Below are 6,920 nucleotides of genomic sequence, written 5' to 3'. Positions count from 1 at the left end.
CCAATCGGACTATGGAATGTACATGTGCAAGGCATTCTCATGTGGACCATGCAAGATTGGCCAGGCTTCAGTGAGTGTTCAAGTAAGTGACTTTGAAACCCTTACACACGTCATGTTATTCCTGGCTATGCCAACAATTCTATATTTTAAATTTGTGATTTTTCAAGCTTGAGTTACTCGGGCAATCATGCATGTCCGAAATGTGGTCCTCGACTTGGCTTTCGCCACTCTGAGCATTTGAGCAAGACAGCTTACCAGAAGCATGTTAGAGTTTTTCTTCAAGGACATGAGCTACGTTGACCAAAGATATGCAAACATGACATGCATCCATTGAAAGCAAGTGATTGAAAAAACATGTGAGTGGAGAGGGGAGATTTCATGCCACCTGGAATGAAAAGACGTTCCATTTTCCATGAACTCCCGTACTGGAGTGACGTGTTGATTAATCATCTGCTCAACCCAATGCACATCTTCAAGAATGTGGGGGAGATCATATGGAAAATCATCACTGGAAAAAGGGAGAGCAAGGCCCAAAGAGATGACCTACAGGCTATGGGTCGAATCCCAGAGATGTGGCCTTGACTTAAACCCAATGGGAAGTTTGCTATACCAAAAGGACCATGGGTTTTGAGTCGTGCATAAGAGCAACAAGTGAAGAATACTATATCTCAATTCATGGGTTTGAGTCGTGCATAAGAGCAACAAGTGAAGAAGACTATATCTCAATTCAAGACTCCCACTGGGTGCATGGGATGTTTAAAAACGGTGTAACGGGGAAAATGAGAAAACCACCAACAGAAAATCTGAGTGCCTCTCTATAGCCCAGTGATTCCACATCACCCCTATCCCCTAGCAAACACACACCTAGACTCCCAATCAGCAACCAATCAATGTCCAAGCCCGACTCAATCAACCCTAACTTATCCTCAAGATGTATATCACAACCTTATAGAGAACACGCCAGACACTTGAGACAACCAAGCTTTTACACACCCTTAGCATCCACTTCACTCACCTAAAACCAATTGGATACAAAACACACATAGACATGAGAGCAAGAGAGAAAATGTACACGGATTCAGAGCAAAGCTGACATAGCCTATATCATGGTAGAATCCTTTAAAATTAGATGCACAATGAAGATATTTTGTAAAAAATGCCTTTCTTCTTGCTTCATGATCGAGTTACTATCCCCATGTCTTGACAGGTCGACCAAGAAAGAACAATCCCAAGCTTGCTTTGAAATTAGCACACTTTTAATCCTCCTTCATTGTATCAACTTTGCTCTGTAATGTCGTTTTTTTTTCACTCTTTCAGCTTATAATTCCACTGGCAGCCACCTCACTCCTCCCTCTCTATTCTGCGGGTGGCCAGTCCTTTGAAACTCTCCAACCACCAGCCCTCTCCTCTCTGTAGCGCTGCTCTGTCAACTCCGCAAGGGTGACGTCCCTCTGTAGTGTTTCGTCAAGCCACCCTCTGGCGTGCAGCTCTTGGAGTCACCCTCTCTCCTTACACAACTGACTTGCACTCGTTCTGAGCTCCTCTCAGCGACACTGCTTCCTCAGCTTCTTTATTGTATTCGGCCAGTCCTTAACGGCCCATCAACATGCATGCAGCCCACCCTGTTTGCACCTTCAAGCCTAGAGTGCTCCTCTTGTCCTGCATTTTGGAGGCCTCGCTTATACAACAGGCCGTCCTTGGCCTCCTCTGTCGTAGCTACCACCACTCTCGCTCTTGACCCCTTCAACAAGACACTCCTCTGCAACTCGACCTCTTGCTCCGCTATATTTCCCTGTAGCACTCTTGCAGACCTTAGCACCGGCTTTACAACCCCTTTCACATGGATAGCTCTCCTCTATCTTGCTCAGGCGCCACGCCCTCCCTTGTAGCGTTCCATGCCTTCCCTCAGGACCAGCCCCTCAGTCCATTTCAATCCTTCAAGCTCTGGTAAGAGTTGCCCTTACAAGTGGCCCTGCTTGAGACCAACCCTGCCAAGTCACGATGCTCTCCCTTCAACTCCCCAACACCTCCTATTGCCGATGAACACGAGCTGAGAGCATCCCTCAACCCCCTGTAATCAACAGCTCGCAGTCTCTCCTCTCTAACCTGCAGCAGGCGGACTCCCCCCTCTGCAGCACTCGGTCTCCTCTCCAGCTCTACAGCGCTCCCATCTCCTCTATGGAACCTCTCTTGAAGTTATCAGGCCCTTTTAAGAACTCCAATACCATGCAGCTTTTGGCGTCCTTCTAGAGTATCCTCCCCTGCAGCTTAACGGCCTCCTCTCCCCTCTAGAGCTCCCCTCTGTGCTGCCAATAATAGCCTTCCCCGATCGCCCTCCTTGGGATATGGCGGCCACTTCAACCACTTCTGTAGATGCTTACCACCTTGCTTTCATGACCTTCTCACATCCAGGGGGCACCCTTTGCCGCTAGCGCTATCAAGAGCTTTGCGCCAATCATCCGGCCTGTGCTCCCCCCAAAAGCCTCTATCACCTTTCCTTTCTTGCCCCGCTTTTTTTGCATGCTTTAAAAAACTGCACTTAAGCTGCCCTTCACACCGCCGTGCATGCCCTTGACCACAGCTGCCGAAAAAATCTCCTGTTGAACTGATTACGCCTCAGCTTGTGCCTCATGTCCGAACTCCACTTTAATTTTGTTTAGCTTACCATAAAAGGCACCATACCCACGGGAGAGACTCCAACCACTTCGACGACCGCCATCAATCTTGAGTCACAAACCTGCCGCAGAACCCGATTGATGAGCTAGGAGATACGTGTTGTCAAAGCACATAAAAAACCCTGAAACAATTGATCCGGTCCTTCCACATTTTCATACACAATATAACCTTGTATCTGATGATATTCACCAATCTACATCACTTCTATGTATCCCAACCAATGGAGTGGAAAGTCGTCCCTGGCCTGTTAAAAGCCACATTTGACATACACATCCTAGTCATGCTTATTGTACCCTGCATCAAGCACACACTCAAGAGTACGTACCGCCATCAACTTGCTGATTTCCACACACCTAGTATTGGCTTCTCCATGGGTCGACAGTGTTTGGCTGTACCATCATTGCCCACCCCCTAGTTGAGCATTTATGCTCAACCACTATATTATTTATATAAGTCATGATTGCATATTAGAAAATTGACACTTAGTATGTACATAAGCAGTAGATAGAGAGAGAGAGATTTTATCAGTTGAAGAATCCCCCCGGATCAAATGGAAAGCCATAGGCTCTCCCAAATGTGATGCAAACTCCACCAGGATCAAATACATGGCAGTGAGCACATCCATTCGTCTGTAGTACATGTATAATCAACCATTTTTTTGCATCTATAAACCCAAAAACAAGCCTCTCATGCAACTTGGCATAGCAAAAACTTTCAACATGTATCCATACGCCGGTTTCATACACAAAAGAAGCCTGTAAACCAACTTGTGGCGCACCTGCACCATACATCATGCTTCTCTCACCTGCTAGGGAGCCCTCCATAGCAAACCCCTCATTAAGAGAGCTATCCAAACCATGCAAAACTGCATGTAAAGCAACTTTCAAAAGCATCCCACTGCTTCTTGCATAGCCAAACCTACCTGTTTTCCAAGCATACCCTCTGTTGTAGGTCCTTCAAATGGCATACATTCCATACCTGACTCACCATGCCAATCTTCGTCCACCATAGCCTTTGATGCTTCATCTTCAACCACTTCATGCGAGAACAAAACGGATTGCTCGACCACCATTGCTTGAATCCTAACCTGCTTTTCAATGACTTCTTCTATGACCATATCATCTGCTAAGCGAGAAAGAAAGCCATCTAGTACCTCAGGTAGGTCGACATTTCCAACACCTTCTGGAATGCACCACCGCTCTTCAACACGATCAGTAGGGCAAGGTTGCCCAACCCCTTCGCTAGCTTCTTCCTGCATAGTTGTGACCATCCCTTTGCCAACAACTTCAAGCTTCTCTTGTGAGCTTTTTACATCTTCATTTGCTTCTTCATGCCTACATACTTTGGCTAGGACCGCATCCTTGCTAGGCGGGCTAACAAACTCTTGTACAACATCACACCACATTGGAGGCACAAATTGAAACGAAGAACCAAAACGGCTTACCAACGATGAAGCAACTATCTCTTTGACGCTTGAACTCCCCTTTGGCTTCATGGCATGTGCAACTCCGTTGTCTAGCTATATCCATAGTCTGTCAGCTTCAACAAACTCATCTTCAGCTTCTTCTTTGCTTTCCTGCTCTTTGCCTTGGCTAAGGAGACAGCATCTGCATAACTTTCCATATCGTCAAGCTCAACCTTCTCTCTAATCTTTGGATGTAGACACTCCAGAAACCTCTCTAACTTGAAGTAGTCGTTTCCTCGAGACTGTGTAGGAGCTTCTAATTTCTGCCAAATATCTTCAAATTTATTTAATAAGGTTGTAAACTCACCACTTATATCTTGCTTCAAAACCTTGAACTTTGCATCCAATTCTGCAGGTGAATTCCTCAGCTGGAAGTCTTCAATAAACCGAGCTCAAACCACCTTCCATGACGGCCGATCAAGAACTTCCAACCCCTCGAACCAAGCTTTGGCTTTCCCTCGCATCACCCGCGGCACAGCCCTTCAGTTGGCTTCGTCGGTCACCATCCGCATCGACAGCATCCAGAGCTCCACATCTGACATCCAATCTTCAACATCTTGCTCACCACAGAACACGAACTCACAATCTCGCAACATGTTATTGAACCATGACATCACTTGAGCGATCATTGTGATCCTCAGTGGGGGCACCTCAAGATGGAAAGGGGGAAATGAGAAAACCACTAGCACACAATCTGAATGCCTCTCTATAGCCCAGTGATTTCACAGCACCCCTATCCCCTAGCAAACACACACCTAGACTCCCGATCTGCAAACAATCAATGTCCAAGCCCGACCCAACCAACCCTAACTTATCCTCAAGACATATATCACAACCTTATAGAGAACACGCCAGACACTTGAGCCACCCAACCTTTTACGCACCCTTAGCATCCACTTCACTCACCTAAAACCAATTGGATACAGAACACACACATAGACATGAGAGCGAGAGAGAAAATGTACACAGATTCAAAGCAAAGCTGACATAGCCTATATCATGGTAGAATCCTTTAAAATTAGATGCACAATGACGATATTTTGTAAAAAATGCCTCTATTTTTGCTTCATGATCGAGTTACTATCCCAATGTCTTGACAGGTCGGCCAAGAAAGAACAATCCCATTGACAGGTCGGCCAAGAAAGAACAATCCCAAGCTTGCTTTGAAATTAGCACACTTTTAGTCCTTCTTCATTATATCAACTTTGCTCTGTAATATCGTTTTTTTTTCCCACTCTTTCAGCTTGTAACTCCACTGGTAGCCACCTCACTCCTCCCTCTCTATTCTGCAAGTAGCCAGTCCTTTGAAAGTCTCCAATCACCAGCCCTCTCCTCTCTATAGCGCTGCTCTATCAACTCCGCAAGGGTGACGTCCCTCTGTAGTGTTTCATCAAGCCACCCTCTGGCATGCAGCTCTTGGAGTCACCCTCTCTCCTTACACAACTGACGTTGTGCTCCTTCTGAGATCCTCCGAGCGACACTGCTTCCTCAGCTCTTCTTTATTGTATTCGGCCAGTCCTTAACGGCCCATCAACATGCATCCAGCCCACCCTGTTTGCGCCTTCAAGCCTAGAGTTCTCCTCCTGTCCTGCATTTTGGAGGCCTCGCTTATACAACAGGCCATCCTCGGCCTCCTCAGTCGTAGCTACCACCGCTCTCGCTCTTGACCCCTTCAACGAGACACCCTCTGCAACTCGACCTCTTGCTCCGCTATATTTCCCTGTAGCACTTTTGCAGACCTTAGCACCGGCTTTACAACCCCCTTCACATGGATAGCTCTCCTCTATCTTGCTCAGGGCTAGGCCCTCCCTTGTAGCATTCCATGCCTTCCCTCAGGACCAGCCCCTCAGTCCGTTTCAGTCCTTTAAGCTCCAGTAAGAGTTTCCCTTACAAGTGACACTGCTTGAGAACAACCCTGCCAACTCATGATGCTCTCCCTTCAAATCCCCAATGCCTCCTATTGCCGATGATCACGAGCTGAGAGCAGCCCTCAACCCCCTATAATCAGCAGCTCTCGGTCTCTCCTCTCTGACCTGTAGCAGGCGGACTCCCCCCTCTGCAGCACTCGGTCTCCTCTCCAACTCTACAGCGCTCTATTCTCCTCTATGGTGCCTCTCTTGAAGTTATCAGGCTCGTTTAAGAACTCCAATACCATGCAGCTTTTGGCGGACTTCTAGAGTAGCCTCCCCTGCAGCTTGATGGCCTCCTCTCCCCTCCGGAGCTCCCCTCTGTGCTGCCAATAATAGCCTTCCCCGGTCACCCTCCTTAGGATATGGCGGCTACTTCAACCGCCTATGTAGCTGCTTACCACCTTGCTTTCATGACCTTCTCACCTCCAGGCGGCACCCTTTGCCGCTAGCGCTCTCAAGAGCTTCACGCCGATCCTCCGGCCTGTGCTCCCCACAAAATCATCTATCACCTCTCCTTTCTTGCCCCGCTTTTTTTTGCATGCTTTAAAAAAACTGCACTTACCGCCCTTCCCACCGCCATGCATGCCCTTGACCACAGTTGCCAAAAAAAGCTCTTGTTGAACTGATTATGCCTCAGCTTGTGCCTCATGTCCGAACTCCACTTTAATTTTGTTTAGCTTACATAAAAGGCACCATACCCACGGGAGAGATTCCAACCACTTCGGCGAACGCCATCAATCTTGAGTCACAAACCTCTCGCACAACCTGATTGATGAGTTAAGAGATACATGCTATCAAGCACATAAAAAACCCTGAAACATTTGATCCGGTCCTCGCAAATTTTTGTACACAATATAACATTGTATCTG

The 6,920-nt window shown here is 47.2% G+C and overlaps 1 pseudogene across 1 annotated transcript; it reads right to left on the bottom strand.

Annotated features, from left to right (window-relative positions):
* Window positions 1-1,077: 1,077 nt before the first annotated feature.
* Window positions 1,078-6,567, bottom strand: LOC147441501 (uncharacterized; annotated as a pseudogene). Its single transcript, XR_015184321.1, has 2 exons — window positions 3,482-6,567; window positions 1,078-2,737 (listed from the first exon to the last, which is right to left on the bottom strand). The product of XR_015184321.1 is annotated as an uncharacterized LOC147441501 (transcript).
* Between the last annotated feature and the right edge of the window lie 353 nt (window positions 6,568-6,920).

Source organism: Adiantum capillus-veneris, chromosome 15 (genome assembly GCF_014529385.1).
Source record: "Adiantum capillus-veneris isolate H3 chromosome 15, ASM1452938v2, whole genome shotgun sequence".
Lineage (NCBI taxonomy): Eukaryota > Viridiplantae > Streptophyta > Polypodiopsida > Polypodiales > Pteridaceae > Adiantum > Adiantum capillus-veneris.
This window is presented reverse-complemented; position numbering and strand designations above follow the sequence as displayed.